At 38.4% G+C, this 21,759-nt stretch overlaps 1 protein-coding gene across 1 annotated transcript in view; it reads right to left on the reverse strand.

Moving 5' to 3' along the window:
* SHROOM2 (shroom family member 2) overlaps nt 1-21,759 on the reverse strand; it is a 122,539-nt gene that overhangs the window by 70,547 nt on the left and 30,233 nt on the right. The gene's annotated exons all lie outside the window — the stretch shown is intronic.

A 21,759-nucleotide genomic window follows, 5' to 3' on the forward strand; every position in this document is an offset into this window, starting at 1 on the left:
CACTGCTGAAGAACACAGCAATACTAAGGACAATTACTCTGTCCCTGCAGGCATCACTGAACTTTTGCATAGATGTTCACAACAAGTGGCAAAACATGCACAAGATAAATTATAGGGCAATTCCCACCCCAATGAAGTTAAAAAACACATTATGAGTTACCCATTTTCAAAATTTAAAACAAATTTCAGAAGCTTGATAAACCAGACTAGCAAGTATGAACAGTTTGAACTGATTTCAAATCAGTCTTACAAGGATGCCATGAAGTCATGCAGGGAGAAAAGCAGAAAGGCCAAAGCCCTTTAATCTAGCTACTGCTGTAAAATACTATTAAACTATACATTAGCAATAAAAGGAGGGGTAAGGAGAATCTCTATCCTTTATTGGATGCAGGGGGAAATATAGTGACAAAGGATAAGGAAAATGGTGAGGTACTTATGCATTTTTTGATTCAGTCCTTAGTAGTAATACAAATTGTTTTCTGGGTACCCAGCCCCCTGAGCTGGAAAACAAGGACAGGGAGTATACTGATGCCCCCACAATCCCAGGGGAAATCGTTTGCAACCTGATGTACCACTAAGACATACACAAGTCTATGGGACTGGATGGGATCCACCCAAGGGTACTAAGGGAAATGGTGGGAGGTCTCACCCTGCCACCTTCCATCATTTATGAGCAGTCCTGGCTAATCGAAGAGGTCTCAGTTGACTGCAGATAGACAGATGGTGTGCCCACCTATACAAAGGGTTGGAAAGAGGATCCAGTAAACTCCAGGTCTTTCAGCTGGATCTCGGTGCCAGATCATCTTGAGTGCCATCACACAGCATGTAAAGGACAACAAGGCTACCAGGCCAAGTCAGCATGGGTTTATGAAAGGGCAAGTCCTGCTTGACTGACTTGATCTTCTGATACCTGCTTAGTGGATGAGGGAAAAGCTGTGGATGTTGTCCACCTAGACTTCAGCAAAGCCCTTGGCACTGTTTCCCAAAGCATTCTCTTGGAGAAAGTGGCTGCTCACAGCCTGGGTGGGCATACCCACTGCTGAGTAAAACAGCAGCTGCATGGCCATGCCTAAAGACCTGTGGTTAATGGATTTAAATCCAGCTGGTGGAAAATGGTGTTGCCCAGAGCTCAGCGTTAGGGCCTGTACTCTTTAACATCTTTATCAGTGATGTAGACAGGGGGATTGAATATACTCGCTGCAGGTTTGCAGATGACACCACGTTGGGTGGGAATGTTGATCTGCTTAAGGGTAGAAGGCTCTACAGGGGGAGCCTGGAGAAAAGAAAGCTGAGGGAAGACCTTATTGCTCTACAACCACCTGAAAGATAGGTGTTGGTCTCTTCCCCCAGGTAACAAGCAATAAGACAAGAGGAAATGGCCAGGGGAGGTTTAGATTGGATATTAGGAAAAATTTCTTCACTGAAAGGGTTGTCAAACATTGGAATAGGCTGCCAATGGCTGAGTCACCCCCCCTGCAGATACTTAAAGCCAAATAGTTGTGGTGCTTAGGGACATGGTTTAGTGGTGGGCTTGGCAGTGCTAGACTGACGATGATCAGTACAGGCAGTCAGTCAGTCTCACCTCTGTGACATCGTCTACCTGGACTTGTGGCAAAGCATTCAACACTGTCCTGCACAACATCCTCATCTCTGCATTGGACAGATATGGATTTGATAACAAATCACTCGGTGGATAAGGAATCGGATGCATGGTCACACTCAAAAGAGTAGTGCTCAACAGCTTGACGTTGAAATGGACAACAGTGATGAGTGGTGCTCCTCAGGGGTCAGTACTGGGACCTGTGCTGTTAACATCTTTGTTGAAGACATGGACAGTGGAATTGAGTGCAGCCTCATCAAGTTCACTTGTGACACCAAGCTGTGTGGTGTGGCGGACACACTGGAGGGAAGGGAGGCCACCCAGAGGGACCCTGACAGGCTTGAGAGTTGGGCCCATGACAACCCAATCAAGTTCAACAAGGCCAAGTGCAAGGTCCTGCATCTGGGTTGGGGCAATCCCAAACACAAATACAGCTCTGGGGCTCCCAACACAGGAAGGAGCTGGATGAGCAAGTTCAGAGGAAGGCCACAAAGATGCTCAGAGTGCTGGAGTATCTCTCCTATTAAGACAGGCTGAGAGAGAGAGAGAGTGAGAGCTGTTCAGCCTGAAGAACAGAAGGCTCCAGAGAGACATTATGGCAGCCTTCCAATACCTGAAGGGGCCTACAGGAAAGCTGGGGTAGGGCTTTTTACATAGGTATGTAGGGATGGGGCAGGGGGTAATAGTTTTAAGCTAGAAGAGGTGAGATTTAGGTTAGACATTAGGAAGAAATTCTTTAGTGTGAAGGTCATAAGACACCAGCACAGGTTGCCCAGGAGACTGTGGATGCCCCCTCCCTGGAATTGTTAAAGGCCAGGCTAGGGCTTCGAGCAATGTGGTCTAGTGGAAGGTGTCCCTGCCCATGCAGGGGAGTTAGAACTAGATGATCTTTAAGGTACCTTTCAGTCAAAACCATTCCGCTTCTATGATCAAAGGTCTTTTTAAACTTGGTTCTTTAATTCCAAATAGAGCTGCAAGAGCTGAACACTTTGCAATTCAAGCCCTTGGCTTTCTCAGTTCCTTCCTCTCTCATTTGCTGCCAGTGCAGCCTCTGGCTTCTGAGTTGCTTGGGCTCATGCTCTATGCATTCATTTATTCCTCCCTCATTTGCTCACTCTCCATGTACCATCTGTTCTTGTAGATTTGACACTTTGTCTTCAACCAAAGACTTTCATTAATGTCTTAATTATATTTTGAATTGACTACAGTATCTCTGAGTCCAATATTATTAAATGCCAGTGAACTTACAAAGAATAATTTCTTGTAATTGCCCCAACTGCAGAAAGTTTAATAAAGAACTGCCATCTTCTGAGGCACCAAAGTCAATCAACAACAAGATAAATCCAGAGGTAATCTAATGTTATGAATTTTGAAGCTCACACTACAGTTCTTCGGAACATTGCAGCAACAAAAGCATAAATTAAATAACCTAATAAAAAAAGCTATAGCTCTTGATGAAAGTACATTGGAATGAACTCATACACCGCAGCAATCTCATCACAGACACATAAAAGCTCTCTTTATGCAAGTTTCAGACAAATTTTCTTATAACAAAAGTCAGACCTGTAAGTCTAAGCCCAAAAGAATGCCATTAAAAATGCTTCGTCCAATTCTAAACCGCTCATTAATAACACTAATCATAGAATCCAACAACTTTATTTTCAGGACTTATCTTAATAAAAGCTCAGATAATTAAAGACAGAGCAAGCCTCTACATCTTGATCCATCTAGTTCTCAAGATATCACATGCCCTGTGACCTGCCTGCATGTTCTCTGAACACTAAGAATTTACCAGAACATTGAATTATCACTGCAAATATTCAGTGAGGCTGACAACAAGGGAGCAGCAGGAGAAACTGCATATATGCAAGTAAAGATTTGAAATTCAGAGATGTCAAATACACAGTGGCTGGCATAGGAGGGACCCTGAAGTCAGGCACAGTTGAAAAAGAACATATAGCCTGGGACTCACATACTTGAAGCCACCTAAATGGCAATTCTCTCCAGTGTTCAGAGGTTTTCTGCTTTCTTACTAAATAAATGTATATGGAGGTGTGAAGCCCAGTAGGTTAGAAAAGAAGTACAAAAAAATGAACCAAAGTCAGCTGAATCACTGTCATTGTAGGGAAAAGGTCAAACACAGGTGAGAAAAAGAAAATTTTTTAAAATTTCCAGGAAAAATATCTTGATAGAGGAGGAGACATTTTAAACTCCAAAATGAAGATGCCAACCAGTAGCAGCCCTAGTGTCCAGAGCAAGGCATTTGCCTAATGATGGTGTGAGAAGCCTCTGGACACCAGCACCTGGGCCTGAAGACTCAACAGGGTCGTATTGCCTCTGGAGACCATCTTTTGTCTTTAAAAAAAAAAAAAAAAAAAAGCAAAATATGATGTCTCCTAGGGTTTCAAGGAATGTTCATTGTTCTCAGTAAGCATGTTTGTTTTTTCTTCAGGCTGGCAATGCACTGACGGCAGGGAGTATCCAGTTACCCCCTCTGAGTTTCATTTCAGCAGGGAGACTCCACATTCCACACAGTGCAAGAAGCTTTCCAAAGAGACTCTGGCTGTTCAAAACAACATTAATCAAAAATACTTCAAAAAATATTTAAAAAAATAAAAACCTAAGCACAAAGTTGGAGCTGTCCTCATGAAAACCACAGGTGGCTTTATTTAATATCTTGCCTTCAGTTTAGCTGCAGCTAGGGAGAATAAAAATTACCCATCCGTTCACAGTGCAGTCATCCTGAGTTGAACAAATTGAAACATAAACCTTTTGTACCCAGATCCCCAAATGACTGTATGAATATGATTCTACTTCACAATGCACTTTCAAGTGGAAATGGGAAAGTTAGCTACACAGGAAAAACAAAATTTCCTCAGTTACATTACAATTCCTTTAATTTTAAGGATTGAAAAAAAGCATTAGGCTTTGCACACCTCTGAAGAAACACAGCAAAAAAACATTCATGAGGATAAGATCTCTTTGAAAATATTGCCCTACTAACCTCCTCCTCCTCTACTCAGACTTTGGCAGTACTATTCCAGCTTCTCCTTCACATATTCTTTTCCTGTTTACTAGTCTTACCATTTACTGTTTTTATTCATTCACTCCTTGAGAAACTTTTCATCTCATCAGACCTCCACTAGAAGTGTACATCCTAACCAAAATGTTTATGTATTTTAGAACTGTCAAATACACTTCAAAATTTCACGACTTTTCACACCTCAAACATGAATGTATTTCAGTCACCCATTCAGCTATCCTATGCTGTGCTCAGGATTTAAACCCAAGCTTTAAGTCCGTATTATTTATCTAATTATCACCCATTTCTTTCTGAATTTCAGATGCCCAGAAAAACTAATCCAGCAGCTGAAAATAATGTCTTTAAATTGAAGTGGAAGGTTTTAGAATTAAGTCTTTGAACAGCAGTCAACAAGAAGAGATCTGCCTCAGTCAGGCAGATGCAATTGGACATAACCCTGAAATGCCCATGCAGGGAATGTCTTAACATTTTTATAGCAAGGATAGGAAACAAAAGACACATATTCACACTGCCTACCTTGGATGACTGAAGAGTTCTATAAAAGCCCTCAAACCATGCTTTTGATATGTATGAAAAGAATCTTACCCCTCTTACTATGCTAAATTAAAAAGTGTAAACATCATGACTTCATATCCTAAGCAGGGATGTTGATATTGCTACTAAAAAAGTGTTTTCAAAGGGAGATGAAAAGGATGTTTGTTGACAAAAAGCATCTGTTTAGCCAGTCTCCAACTCTCACCCTACTGTCCCTGATGACCTCCCTATGGACAAGAGCAAAGGGAAACTCTGGGATCTCTGCATCATGGAGTACTGGAGCCACAGACTTCTGCTGTCATAACAATATCTAGTTTAATTGCTCAAACTTATTTTTCCTTATGAAATGTCATACCCACAAAACAGCAAGAGGCACTGATGTAAGATGCAGATAACAGGATGGAAAAATAATAAAGTGATTGAAAAAAATAACACATCTAAATCCGGTATGTGAAATTCTTCCTGTGAAAGGGAGAGAGCCTTGAAATGGGAGCAAGAGTTGAGCAGTGGAGAAAAGTCTAACAGCTAGATACACAAACACATTCAAAGGACACTCACAAGCCTGTCACAAAAGGGAAAATAATGGCCTCTATTTGCAGCTTTAAAATACCACAGTGTTGATGGGGAGCACCACTTCTAGAATGTGACCCCTTCACTTCTGTGTTTATCAGGTCTGACGCTTTACTTAAAATACCCACATTCCTCTATAGGCACCTGTATAAACAAGCAGGAGACAGGTTGAGGAAATGCTGTGTCACACATGAGATCTCGCTTTGTTTACAATGACGACAGTTTCTTGTCCACGCTCTCTTTGGGACAGGGTGGGAGACGGGATGGAAATCCAAACCCAGAGACAAACACAGGAAAAAACAGTGCCATTTATCAGCACTCTGCTATCAGCTGTGATAAACTATCATAATTCACTTCTTGTACAGCCAAGAAATGATTCTGTGGTTGGTTGTCTCACAAGCACCTAATACGGATTTTTTCCACAAAACTAACAACTTCTGCATGAGATCTTCAGAATAAGTAAAATGTAGGAAGTCTCCATTATTTTGATTTGCACAGAGTTAAAGAAAGGAGAAATACCACTACAGTTCAAGCCTGGCATTTGTGTAGCTTTAAGGAATCAGCACAGAGCAAAAGAACTGACCTCACTCCAGCTACACATTCTGCAGATGCAGAGTCCTGAGAGGCAAGGGCTGTGTTCACCAGCAAGACTCACAGCTCCCACTGAAGCTGTTCTATTTAGAACGGGTGTATATATGCAAGGCATCTCCCACAGGCATGCATTCAACTAGAAGCTGGGCAAGGCAACCACATTCTACTTTACATCCTCTATCATATCTCTTTAGCACTGAAGACACTGCTGGAAGGACACCTGGCAGGGAACTCTATCCTTTTACAGATGGACTCAGAAGCATAAATTGAAAGAAGGTCCAAAATTGTGCAGAATGTCTGCAGCAAAACAACAAACTCCAAACAAACCTTTGGGTCACTGGAGGGTACCCGTAATGCTGAACCACCCCTCCCCACAGACTTTCAAGTCCAACAACCAACATGAATCACTCATCATAAACTTTAAGGAACGCTGTAAAAGAAAAGAAAGCTTAACCATGTGCTACCAACTTGCAGCATTTGGGCCTGTGGGGTGCTACCTAATAGTTATTAACTCTGCAATCACTGCACTTCTATCAGGCAGGTAAGTATTTACTATATTTGTGACACCACCTTAACAGAGAAGCCAGAACTTTCCTTTCACTTAGTATCATCATTTTACAGCCCACCACCTGTCCATATTTGCTCTTCCCCATATTATGTTTAATCACAGCAAACAGCACCGAATTTTAGGAACATTTAGGCCAGAGCAATGCATTTACCTAACAGCAACATTTCTGTCAACAGGTGGCTCTGAAAAATCAATTTGGAAACACTTTTTGAAACAGTAGAGTTCAATAACAGGACACAATCTATCACAGCCATTTCAAATTGCTCCTCATATGGGGTATTGAAACATCCTAATATTGGCCTAGACACTTTTTTCTTTTTTTTTAATAATCTTTTTTCATTGTTTGGTTGTTGGTTTTGGGGGGTTTAGTTTGTTTGTTTTAAAGAAAAACATTGTATTTTGAAAAGCTGTCACTTAAAGTCCTTTAAGTATTTACTAAATTTTTGTAATTGTGTCCAGTCCACTGTTTTTATTAAGTGCTAGCTGCCACTTCAGCAAACCAGACTGTTTTTGTGGGAACTTATTACAGCTGTAAAAACTGACTCCAGGTGGAAACCTGAAAATTCAGTGTTCCTCTAACCAGGAACGTTTTTAAAAGGTATGGTAATACACCCACCATTTCCCTTTTTAAAAATTCATATATGCACATAAATTGATCTAATATGTTATCCCAGCCTAGCTTCAAGACAATACCTATCATTAAACTGTGAAAAGACATTTTTTATTATAAATCACCAGTGACTATTTCTAAGAGGATACCGTTGTAACAACTTATCTGTTAAAATCATATAGTTCTTACGAGCTTTGCAAATTGAAGACAAACTCAAATATTTTCAGTAAAAAAATTAATGAATTTTTGCCCAAGTCAATAAATTTTTATTTACAATTTTCAGATGAAAAGTGTCAGGAAGATAGACTTCACATTGATTTGTTTTAAAACCTGTTTTAAAACGATAGATGTTTAATTTTAAAGTTTTTTTTTCACTGCTTCAGTAACTGAAGTTGGAAACATTTCATTACTTCTGAGCACTTGTACTAAAATTTAAAAACCAAAAAAACAACCTAAAGAAAAGATAAAAACAAAACCTAAAAACCCCCTTGATGTTTTTTGAAAGCATAAAGCTAATTTTTCAGGAAAAGGAAGGTGGGGTTGCTTAGAGCCAGGGATGGGTTTTTTGCTATTAGTATCTCAGCTTTGCTAGACACATTTTATGATTAAAAAAAAATAATTTGCTTTTATCATAAGATCTATCACAATAGGATGTAGAAGCATACCCAAAAGCACAACCCACCCCAGCAGGCCTGTGTATATTCCACAGACCAGCTGAACAGGTACAGTCCTGGAGGATCTTTCTATGCAAGAGCCCCTCCAGAGCAGAACCAGTCCAGAAGGGAACCTTCCCAGACCTTACAGTTCTGGCAGCCCCAGGCAAGGGTGAAGCAAAAATGGACTCGGCTTACCTGGATTAAGAAAAAAAGGCAAGAATGGAAGGAGTAAGTAAAGACAAGAGTGGAAAAGATGGCAACACAGAAAGGGGAGGTGGAAGAAGCCTGTCAGTGCTGATCCTGAACCTGGAGAACCCCACTCCTGTTCCTCACTCACACCAATGTAACACATACAAAGCATAGCTCAAATTTTGACCTTTTTTTTTTTGGTAGCATGTCATCAATATCTTCACATCATCCCACTGATGTTATTTAGTACAGCAATCATCCAGATAAGCTTTATGTCTTATTCAATAATTAGCGAGAAATAACTCCCATTTACTTTTAGCCAACTGTTCAGTTTTGCATTTTACAGAAGCTGAGAGCATCCGAGAGGTATCCATGTGAATGTATTGATCTTACACTGTTCTTAAACATACCTTCCTACCCTTTTTCCAGCCTGTATAAGAAAGGAGTACTACAGGGAAAAAAAACAAATAAACAAAAAAAACCCCAGAGCAACCAGAAGACCAAGAGAACTTCTTTTTCTATTTGCAGTTTACTTATATTGACAAGCCTTCTACCAGAGAGGTTTGAAAGGGTTAGTTTATCTGTATTTAGTCATGTAATTTTACTTATGGATGATTATATATGTATAAGGTATGTATGTAATCTCTGCAGTTAACATTGAGCGTTTTTATAGCATTTTTGTACCTTCAGCTACTACGAACAATTACAAGAATGGTTAAAAAAAAAGAGGTTATGCATAGAAACAACGCTTGTTTTATCTTTTCAAACTGGTAACAGGAACAGACTTCTAAGAGGAAAAATACGACCTGACAAAGCAATCTTTATGATCATAAGGTTCAAGGCTTTTTACTTTGCAACTACCCTACACTTCCAAAAAGGTTGTCTTATCTTCCTGCCTTCCTGTCCATCCTAGGAAAATAATGTCACAGCTTGCCAATGTGCCCTTGACAATAACATTCTGAATGCAATCCAACAGCCTGTAAAACCACTGTGTAACTAGGGAAAGGGTAGAACTTACTGACAAATCAAAGAAGAGAAGAAAAAATAAAAAAAAAGGTGTGTGTCTGTATGGTCATGGTCATGTAGGCACGGCTGTGGCATTAATTACAAAGGAAAAGTCTGGTTCATGAACTTACAGTTTGTGAAGAACTCTGACATGCCTCAAAGAAGACACTGAAAGATCTAGTGGATTACAACAGAGTACTTGCTGAAAATAAATTTCACCTATTTCATTCAATCAGTCTAAATGTAACCTTTTATATAAAATGTAAGTTGCATCTATTCCTATGTCACAGACTGCTGTGGTTTCCAGAAAAAAAAAGCAAAACAAAAAACAACAAAACAACAACAAAAAACCCCCACAAAAAAACACTTCTAGACACAGATAGCACTGATTAAGACTTATCAACAGCAAAAAAAAAATTCACTTTCTGCTAGTTTCAAAAAGCTCTGTGATACATCCTGTCAAAAGCCACAGCAATTGTACAAACAGCATTGGGTTTCTATTTGAAATACTTTCAATCGGCCCATTATTATCAGAATACTTGACCAACTCCTACCATTATTAGCTTATAGTCACATCTGCTATTTGGGATCTTCCATTTTTGCCATAGCACAGATGCTAGTTTTTCATTCAGTGAGAAAATATAAAAATCCCCCATAATTACTGTAAGTATCAACTTACAGTATCAACTCCTAAAAACTTGATTTTATCACAAAAGTAAAAGTAATTTTCAATAGCTACTGCTGAAGTGTTCATCTTACACTGTGCAGTAAGCAGAATATGTTAATGTGTAAGCTATGTTACATGTCTAGCTGATACAAGGATTACTGAGAATGACCTGCTTTCATAATAACAAGTGGCAATGTCTTCCACAAGAACTATCCTTTGCAGTATTAGTGAACTTTAAAGAAAAAAGTCTCATTAAGGTGCTGCATTTAAAATGTCTTATTTGTTGATTCCTTCACGTATTCCTCTGCAGAGAAAAAAAAGAAAACCAAAACAACACAAACAACACACGTCCAAAAAAAGGGTCTGGCTCCTCCGAACATTTGAGGGGTGTAGAATTTGACAACAGACTTTGTTCTTTGCATTTACTTTTGCTCCCTGTTCAGAACTGTTATTCAGGCTCACAGAACACCCAAATTACAGACTGACATGCTCCTTTGCTACTGTGTTCCTCAACAATTCCAATATTTAAAGCCAAGTTCAAATGATAAGACTCCTTTCTTCCTCAGTCAAACCAGTGTAAAAATCAGCAACAAATCCTAAAGCTATATTATCATCATAGAATTTATACAGCCCCTTCTACAACATACATAAGTATGTAGTACTTCAAACTGAATAGATGCAGATATCTGCTGTCTCCCATGTTTCTGTTATGCACTCTGCAATGTCAATTCTGCTTTCTTAAAGCAATAAAAACTCGGAAGCTAGTGGGATGACCCTCAAGCAAACAAAAATTAGCACTATTATAGAAACAAAAAAGGTCTGGATAACCTTGCCCTTAGTTTCTGTTCTTATTTACTAGTGTCCCAGTAAAGGAAGAGAGTTTCGCCTACTCCACTTTCACCCAGAATTCAAACATGGAAAGATGAAGAAAACAAGCACTAAAACCAGCGTTAAATATATTTTTCTAGAGCAGAAACTGCAATGCAAAATTGCTTCTAAAATTACCAAAGTTCACAAAACTGGCTGCTGAAGGGACCGCGTGGCAGCTTCTGCCCAAGCTGTTGTCAACTTGCAGTATCCGAACTCACTGGTATGGTCAGACATAGAGGGTCTCAGAAAAGCAGACTGCTAATACAATTAGTGTAAATCTCTCAAGATGCCACAGTAATAAAAGCCTGTCAATAAAAAGCCTACCTACAAGTGGTTTTATGCAGTTTATTGACAAGATTATATAGCACTCACCTACCTAGGGCATATAGTCATCTGGGCAGGTCATGAAACAGTCACGTAGCTAGAAATAAGCACCAATACCTTAACTCTGTTCTAAGTCAGGATCATGAAAAAAGTAAAATTCAGTCGGTGGGGAGTAACTCATCCATAGCAATTTACACCCCTAGGCATCAGCCACATTATTCTATCATTCCCTTTTCCCCCAACCATCAGTAAGGACCCTGTTGCCATATAGTTCAGATTGTTTTTTAAAAAAGTATTCAATACAAAATTAATTTTTCTTGTTTTCTAACCACACCGACATATTCATAATTTCAGGTTCTTCCCTTTGTGTATTTTTTCTGTATATCATTCAACTCCATTACTTAAAATCATCATGGAACATTAGAAGAAAATGATTTGTCATGAAAAATTTACCACAGGAATTAGATACACAAGCATTTCTGGTATCTCTATAAGCATCTTGCTGCATTTTCCATACTTTACAGGTCTAATTCCCCCTAAGATTAATGAGAGAAGCTTAACCTATAAGATAATTATACTAGGTCATGTAGTTCATACTCACATGACAAAGGTTTTTTTTTTTCCTTCAGAAACTATAGTATTGTGCTGTGAATGAGCAACTAATGCACTAAAATCACAACACATTAAAATAATGGAAATTTACACAAAACACACAAACAGGAATTTCAAAAAGTTGCATGGATTTAGCAGTAAACTGCGATGTAGCAGAGGAGAAATCTTGTATTCTGAAATTAGAATATGCTTGCTGCTTCAGTAGTAGACATTTTCCAAATTGGCTTTTATCCATAGATCCTTTTCAAGAGTTTCATTGTGTAGCACATGTTGCAGACATAATTAGCTCTAAAAGCAGGCACATCACTACAATGAATTAAAAAAAAAAAGTTTTAAAGAAATATCAAAATATTACACATGCGCTTAGCTGCTTTTCCCCATTAAGAAGGTAAATATTTAATTATGACAAAACTCAGTGTAACAAACATCTGTATTTCTCTTTGGCAAAAGTATCTGTCATATGAACAGATGCACTTACTAAAAGACACATCCTGTTCATGCAGCACAAGTCACAACTCCACAGCACTTGCTTAAGTATGAGTGGAATTTCAGGGAAGAATGTTTGTACAATAATTCTTGCACAGCAAGAGAAAATGTGTAGTTATATTTCTATTTTCCCACATTGGTGGTGTGAGCACTACATAGGCACACTTGCATGTCATCATACATTATGCTGCCTATGCTGGAGAAGAAGAACACTTCTCAGAAGCATGTATTCCAACTGTATGCAATTAAAAATTTCTGTCTTAGCATGCCAGTTTAGGATGTTACCATTGCCAGGAGGTTGACTGTTCTAATAGCACACTGCACAGGAGATTTTGAACTTGCACATCTTGCTGACCTACAGACCATTAAAGACTGCCAGTACTGACATTCTGAAATGAATCCCTAACACAGTTAAGGAAACTGAGTATTTTGTGGAACCCACAAGATACTGTCTGTATTATTTATGAACACCATGAAACAGCTGTTATCCTTCGAGACAAGACAGGTCTTAAAAGCCTAACACTGAAGTATGCAAGAACTGGGAGCAAAGCAGTATTTTAACCCACTGTTAGATACTAATGGATTTCCCACAGGCATATTCTCATGACCATCTTCAGAAAAAAGCAACAGGGTCTTCCAGAGAGCCTGCCAACTGCAGACAGCCACTAAATTCAAAGCTTGCCTCTCATTCTCAAGCCTATCATCACAGACTGCCTTACCCCAACAGCTTATTCTACAGCAAAGACCCAATTCTTCAAATGGTGAAGTGGAAAGGATTCCCTATAAAGAAACCCTGAACTCTGTTTTAAGATCTATGCACGTAGGGATAGATTGTGAGGTTCAATCACAAGGGAATATTTTTGTTGACACCAACTTGCAGGTTCAAACTTCAAAGTAAATCTTAAACTCATCCTGCAAAGATCATTAGCTCACAAAGCATTATAGGGCTTAGCTACATGTTGAGTTCAACAAAAAAAAATAAATTATCATCACTAAAAATATCAGAAAAACAATAATCGCTTTGGGATGATACTCAAATATTTAAATTGCACACCATATTACAACCATTACACACAGCAATAATTTGTTTGCACTGTAATTAAGTTCTCTCTAAATTCAGTAATTTTCATTCCAAATTTGACATTCTGAAAAATTACTGAAAATTACTGGAAAGGAAAATTACTGGCAGGAAAATATTTTAAGATTTCACTGATAATGGTAAAAGAAAGATTAAAGTTTTATTAAACAGGCAACTGAAAAGCCTTCTAATTTGCAAATGAAATAGGCAACATGCTGCAGCATCATTTCTTTTGGGGATAGAGGCTGATCAGCCTTCTGAAGGACAATTCAACATTTTGTGAATCAGAAAACTGGAGTATCTGGTGAAGACTGCTATTGATGTAAGACTATCATCAGCACTACATTAGTCACATCATAAACCCAGTCATGAGGATGAAAACTTTCTTTTTTTTGTTTTAAAACCTGCATTTAAAGTCAGGTAATTCTAATACTGCTTTGGTTTCTGAAGATGTCTGTGGCCTTTGCCTCATGCCTGCCTTCATTCAGGGTCATTGACCATGCAGCCTTAGGCTTCATGGGTACACAGCTACTTTCAGGGCTGAACCGTGCTACTTCCAGAACCTTGTGAAATATTTTGCATTCTTAGATAAATCTGTCAACCAGCTGGTACCATTTCCCAGCTGAAGCTTAAGATCTATAGCTGAAGCTTACTTCAGGCTGTGCATTAGTCTACACAAGTTTTACAACAAATAAGTCTGCCGCTTTTTTTTACTGTAGAAATGTTTCTCAAAACATACTCAAAATTTGACTGAATGCATTTTTACCAACCAGTAAATCCCCCTTGAAAGTCCTCATTTGTAGGTGCTTGTAGAGTAAGTAGGTGTAATTTTTAAATGCTGAGAGTTTGTATCTAATTAGTTACACTGCTACTGAGTTGCATGGGTGGGGTTTTTAGGTGATCTCCATCCTTTAAATGGTACTGATACAGAAACACATTTTAATTTTCAATTTATTAGTAAGGGGCTTTGGCAAAGATGTTCTTTTAGCCAAAGATCTGAGATGGTATATTCATAGAGGGGAGTAATTGTAGGTTTCTCTCTGCTTCCACAAGTGTTTACCCACTTACCTTCCTCATTATAGAAACAAATACTGGGAGCCCAGATCTGTACCTAAGATTGTCCACTCACACCTCCTTGAAAAAGCTTTGCTTTTTCCCAGGTTTTTTTTGCACAGGATTTCTTCCACACAGTGGATGAGGAGCACTGCCATGTCCCAGTATCCACAGCCTAGTGGTTCAAGCAGTATCCCAGCTGCAGGAGGTGTAAGTTTGAACTTCCTCAAGCAGAGGAAGAGAAATCTCCCATTTTCTGCAGATACATCCCAACATTTGGATAGAACAAAAAAAGATGAACAAACACCATTTCTGCTGCTGCCTAGTTTGGCTTTGTTTTTAAAGCAGAGTAATTAGTAATCCCTAACTCAGACAACGGAAGAAAGAGGTGAAGGGAGGGAAGAAATAAAGTTCACCCTAAGCTTGTAATAGTTTGTAAATTTGCTTTAAGTAGCTCCTTAACAGAAGATTTCTGGATTACCTGTTTCAAAGACTTAATTACTATAAACTGTATATGGACTTGGGGAATTCAACATCAGACACTGTAATGACAATCTATAAGCCACTAGAGCTTTTTGTTGGCCTACCTCTGAACCTGAAAAATAGGTCAATGTATTTATAAAATATTTGTCATCTTGGCTCCTGAAAATTAACCTTGTTATTCTTGCCAGGAGCTATAATATGCCTTTTAATAGGCAAAACAAATAGTAAACCTAAACACAGATTTGGAACTTTCCCTTTGTTTTTAATATTAAAAGAGTGAGTACATTATTACTATGGATCAAAGTGAAGGACTATGGAAAATAAGAACATACTCAGTACAACCCTACTGTAATTCCTATACTTCCTGTGTTGTTAGTTTGACTGTCTCAAGAATAGCTAAGGACTAAGAGAAGTGTGAGTTCAGATGGCTTAGTTTCACCTGTTTATTTACATCTAGTATTCCAGAAACACAGGTCTGTACCTTCAAAGGCACTACACAGACACATCAGAAAGACACAAAGCTAATGTAAATTCGGCAGAAAGTTGCACTGGTGCTCTTGGGTTTTGTTCTTGTCTCTAGAGCTGCAGATGTGCCCTCTGGGAGTACATCCCAAAGCTCTCTGCTTCCCCCAGTAAGCTGAACAGTACCCTTCACTTCTTGTGAACTGTGGAAAAAACACATTTGTTCCTTCTGAGATACAGGACAGCAGAGATGGGCAACAGCTCATTTAGGTTGGTCTGGGTACAGGCTGCACAGCAGATATTGGCAGATACAGTATTATGCCAGTGTGGGCTGGGGTTGAACTTGAGATACTCAAAGGGAAGAACTGTGGCTTTTTACATTAGGGGGTTTCCAGAGAATGAGTAAGACTGAAGTGCAGGAAATTAGACAACTGTGCAAGACCTAAATTTCCTATTTTGTTATTTGAGGAAAACTGCAGGGACTCCTCCTGCATTCATGTACTTTATTGTCTGAGCTGTACAAAGTAAGACAAAACATTTCATGAAGCTCTCTCAAGTGCGTGTATAACAGTTAAAGCAAGCATGGTATATCTACTAGACAGTACCTCTTCCTTTCTTCATTTTCTAAGCCACAGGTTTATGCTCTGTACAGAAAGCAAGAAATTTCATACCCTCAAGCATTACATTAGCTTACCTACATGAAGCTGTAGAGACTGGCTGGCTGCATACAGGATTTTAGAGCTATAGCAGAAGTTATCAGTCACAGATTTTTTTTCTTGTCTGGACATTATCCAGATTAAGTTTACAAATAAAATCTCACTGAATTTTCCATGTGGTTATCAAAAACACAGGTTTGTTTTAGTCTTCTATCCATTTTTTTCATACAAATACCAGTCTCCCCTCCCTCCTTTACTAGTTATCTACTATAGCTATTATTTGTATTTAAAGACTGCTTCAACATTTGAACTGACTTTCTGAAAGTATTATCTTTTTAATACATGCCCTTTGAACTCTTCACTGTTTTACTATTTGCATTTTAGAACTTATTTTTACAGTGGTTCTTCTGCGAAGGCTGAAGACTCTGATCCAGAGACACATTTGTATAGTACTTCTAGAATATCATTGTACTTAATTTCATATTGCGAGTATCACATTTCCAATTTATCAATTAAGGCACAAAATGCAAAGAACAGACCTCTCAGTTGAATAGTTTTGTTGTTAACAAAGTTATTAACTAAAGTGACAGAGTACTTTTGGGATCCAAAACTTATAGCAACTTATTGGGAATAGAAAAGTCCACAAAGAGCATTCGTTCTGCTTCAGAAGTTCACCCCTCAGTACTACCTGGCACAGCCACTACACTGTGGATTGCATACTAATTTTTCCCACTCATTACTTCACTGTAAATAAATCTCCAGAGCACTACAGGTAGCATAAACTTTATTACACATGCAAAGTTCTCTACAGTGATCTTCTGAAAGATACTGAACCAGACAGTCTGCTGCCACAGAGGCAGCAATATCATCTGACATCAGAACTATAGCTGGCTTAGTATCAATTTCCCAAGAGCTTAGCACAAACCAGTCAATAAACTGATAAGTTAGTGTACTTAATAATGCTATGATTTCATCATCAAAATGGCTTAAAGCTGTAAAAATGTAATTTTTATAAGTTTCTTACAAATGGGAAACTAGGACTTCAAAACAATTAAAACATTGCCCATTTCACACTAAACTAAATGTATGGTTTCAGGATTCTTACAGAGAGCCTGTCAAACTCAAACAAGGCTTAGTTTTAAAAATTGTGCAACTTAAAAAACAGTCTTGTGATAAGGAACACAAGCTTCCTTCTCCTGATAGTGTTATTAATTGGTAAAGCTATTCCTCTGTGTTGGTATTACATTGCACCTCACCCTTTCATTCTTCTCCCTGCCAAAGGAAAACTTTTTTTTCCTCAGGAGGATAATCTAGATTAGGAGGCAATACAAGCAGCTTGTTAAATTATAGATATGCACAAGGAGTATAACAGGTGCTCTGTGCGTCAAGAGGTTTTAAAATATAAGCAGCACAGGGCCAGAAAAGATCCTAATTTTGAAAACTCTGAGTTGAAATAAAAGAGTGCAACTCATTTACAGGTAAAAAAGCCTTCTCTAAGATTTATCAGCATATGCTCAAATCCTGTGAAGAAAAATAATAATTAACACCACATCTTAATCAACTTGAACACTGCAGATGTTTTCAGTACAGCATGTGGTACATGAAAAGAAACACCTTTAAGACAACTCCATTCTGAAGCAGGTCATAATTTTCTAAGAACACAGTGGAATAAACTGCTCCAAAAACCCAGCAGTCCACCTCTTTTTGCAGAGGAGCATCATCCCTAATCTACAGCTATTTTCTCAATTAAAAAAATAAATAAAAAAGAGCACAAAGCTAAACAAAAGCATGCCCTTACAGAAATTTATTTATGACACAGCTGCTTTTATACTGCCCTATTACCACCAAGGGAAAAACAAAGGGTAATTCCATCAGCCAGTGTACCAACCACTCAAAGCAACCTCCTGGCACTGGACCAGAAAGCAAAGCTGCACTGGCTCTTGTGAGAGGCTGTGGCTGGGGTTTTATGTCCTCACTGCACAACACCCACCTCTCCCAGAGCTCCTGCCCTCAGGCATTGGCAGCAGAGAGGGCCCCAAGCCTCCAGGAGCCTGTGGGGGCAAAGGGGCGCACAAGATGCCCTGGTAAAACTGTGCTCCTGTTTGTGCAAAACCTGTGCTGTACAGAAGGTCTCCAGTGTGGATAAGGCTCTCTCACAACCATCCCACCCCAGCCATACCCACTGTGAAACACTTGGGCTCTGCGATAGGCAAACTACAGCACAGAAAAACTGAAAAAAACACAATTTAAGTTAGCAGTTTTGCCCTTTTATCCTAAAATAAAGACATTCCCTTTGCTCTCAAGCGTAACATTTTTATGATGGAGCATTAATCTGTGCTGTAATTAATATTATATAACTATCTCAATAATAAATTGTGTTGAAATATTTACAGTATTGCGAAGTTTATAGAGTTGAAATATTTACAGATTTACCTAAACCCATCAAATATGCAGCTTGTCTTTGGGGAAAAAGTTACAGTGTATAAAATTTGAGTTAAGGATTCTTCTTCCTGTTGTTTTATGGCTGACAAATTTACAGCAGTTTGTACAAGGCTGTGCATTGTTTGCAAATTATCACATCCCAGAGGCTGAACAAATTGGTAGATGGAAAAGATGAAATGCAGAATGACCCTCCAGCCTTCCAAATCTGCCTGGCTGCTTGGTCACAGAAGTGAAAAAGAATGTTTTAAAGAGCTTTAAAAAAAGCTGGGGATTTTTCCTGTGGCATGAGAAGTTGCGCAAGAAGTAGCAAAGTATGAATCTTAACTGTACCCTAATTTGACTTAAATAATGTGCCAAGCAAAAAAGCAATCCATATCAAGTAACTGGGAAGAAGGATATAAGAACCCAATCAAGTGAGGTATATTCTGCAGCAGTTGTTCTGTGGCTGAAGAGAGAAAACATCTCTCTGCTAAATGGGCACAGGGGCTACATTTGAGAGCACTGAGCAGTTATTTCAGGGTATAGCCTGAACATGTTGACATTCAACAAGTTTTCTTTAAAACTTATGGAAACCACTAGTCATTAAAAGTTGTGGTTTTGTTTTGTTGTTGTTGTTGTTTTTTTTAAAGAAGTTGTACTGATTGCACAAGACAGTTGAACAAACACAATACTGCTACAGAAGATATCAGGCTCTGTCCCACAGTATGGCATAACCACAAATACTAAAAAAACCTGTTGCTTTAATTGGCATGATGGCAATATATTGTGATATATTTGCTATTTCTTTATTGCATTGAGCAACAGCAGAATAGGATCCCTTCCAAAGTATTTAATGCTAGAGCACATTTCTAATAAATTCCTAGTTTGCTGAGATGCCAGGCAGGCAGAGTTGAGACACAGCAAGACCTAACCAGCTTACTTCTCTGGACTCCAGGAGAGTTTTTAGAGAATGCCTACAGTAGATAAGAAACTCCTCAGTTAATTTTGGCCAGCTCCCAAAACAAAATGGTTTAGCGCAGTAGTTTGAATTTGGAAAGCAGTTAAAAAAAAAAAAAAAAGCTATCTGGATTGTGACATTCAACATCTGACTTGTTAACAAACAAGTTAAACAGACAAACAAAAAAAACCCTTCCAGTTAAATATTTTCACTTTTAAGACAGAATTTATTAACCAAGGGAAGAAGAGGACAAATAAAAGCCCTTGGACTCTCTAGAAGCATGCCTAAAGCTCAAGGTTAAAGTACAACTGACCCCACACAGAGCCATTTGAACATGTGCCAAATGCATGAAGTTAGGAAGTTTCATGCCCTGCTAAAGTAACTTTCACATCACTCATTGGCTTCATCTCAGATCAAAAGCACTAAAAGAAAAACTGTAGAGAGAATCTGATTACAGATAGCTTTTACTGATGTTTTCTACTTAATCTCCTCTGGAATGCAAGGTCGTAGCCCTCCTGTAAGTTAAAAGGAGTCTATATACTACATGCACACTCAACTGTTGTCACTGTACAAATAATATTTTACTTTCTCATCTGAGCACCATAACCTAAGTTTATTGTAGCCCAGATCCACACCCACAAAACATGCACATGGCTGTATCACTTCAGATGTGACTGTACTTCCCATACTGCTCACTGCTTTTTAAATACAAGTAACCGAGCAATACTGGGTGCTGTAGTTACCTGTATTATAGCCTGAAAAGCTGAGAGGTCTGGGAGAGCACTCAGTGGTGTAAGGAAAAAACACCCTTACCCTTCAGGACTTGCCTGCCCAGGAGGAAAGTACCTATGTTATTAAATTACATTGTTCACTTTCATTTTGTTCGTGGAACAAGCCTATCTTCACACATCTCAAGTATGCATCACAGGGTAGGTTTCCATCAACAAAATCCAGAAAATCCAAGGCCTACCCACACTGGGGAAAAGACCTGTTCTTCCCTGAGGTCTAAACCTCCAGACATTTATGAAGAAGTGAGACTGGCTTGCTTTAACCTCTCACTTCTCCCAGAGATATTTTCCTTATTAAAAAAAAAAAAAAAAAAAAAAAAAAGAAAATCCAAACTGCTCACTCAACATTTACTATCACACTTTGTTTGGCAGAGAAAAGGCTATGTATCATAATTAATGGACAAAATACAAATGATATGAAACCTGTATTTTTCCTGTTATTAAAAAACTCAAAAACTGTGAAAGCATAAAATTAAAGCTCTCAAAGTAATCTACTTAGAAATGCATTAAAGCAAACACTCGTTGAAAATAAAAACCTCTTGGAGAACTTATTCAAAAGTCTTCCCTGCTTTTTATTAAATTGTTGACTCTCTTTCAGTAGTCAGAGAAGGTGGCAAACAAATTTCTTTTACTTTACTTTTTTCAATGCCAAGTAAGCTTTTTAATTTTTATTAGGTGTCCAATGTTGTCTGTTAAGCACTTTCAAAAGTCACAACTAAACTTTGTTACAATAATAAGTAAACTGTGCAATGCAGAAAATGCTACTTTTATATCTCAGTGCATGTTTTAAGGGCCATAGTGCTTGTTCTCTGAGTAAAATTTACTCTGTGTGAAGTCTTCTGTGTGAAGACTTTCCAATCCTTGTATGAAAAGCACTACATTGGATCAAAGTACATCAATAATCCTAGAAAAGTCAGCTACATAACTTTTCCTTAGTTTTTGAAGGGGCCAGGCTCTTGGACTTTGAGACCTTGTGGTTTTACATTCTTTATTTGGTTAGATCTCTCTCCTCTACCTGTTGGATTCAAAATTAGAAATATTGACAGAAAGGTAATCTGCACCTTACAGGTCTTTTTACCCCATATACTATATGCATGTACATGCATCCAACTAGTATACACCGTAAGTGTAATGAACTGAAACAATATCTTCAAGTTCAAAAGCCAGTTACCCCAAAGCTTAGGAGATGGAAAAATCACAGGTAAGTGTTCAAACAATGAAAAGCCTGCACCATAATGGTCTTCTAGAGCCTCAGCCATGCATCAAAACTTGTCTACTATGGACTACAAGAATAGAGTTCAAAGAGACTTTCTTCATCCACGGAACTTACAATGCAAGTACACAAGAAAGTGCACTGTAATTCATCAAAACACTAAACACCAATTCAGTCCCCTATCAAGAGCATCTACTACCAGTACAAAGAAAACAAACATTTTTGCTAGACCTTAGAATAAGCATGTAACTGAAACGAACACTGAAACAAGAAGCAGAACTCAACACAGTAACAGAGTAGAGGAGCTGACACCTTTCATACA

The sequence above is a fragment of the Calypte anna genome, chromosome 1, assembly GCF_003957555.1.
Source record: "Calypte anna isolate BGI_N300 chromosome 1, bCalAnn1_v1.p, whole genome shotgun sequence".
NCBI lineage: Eukaryota > Metazoa > Chordata > Aves > Apodiformes > Trochilidae > Calypte > Calypte anna.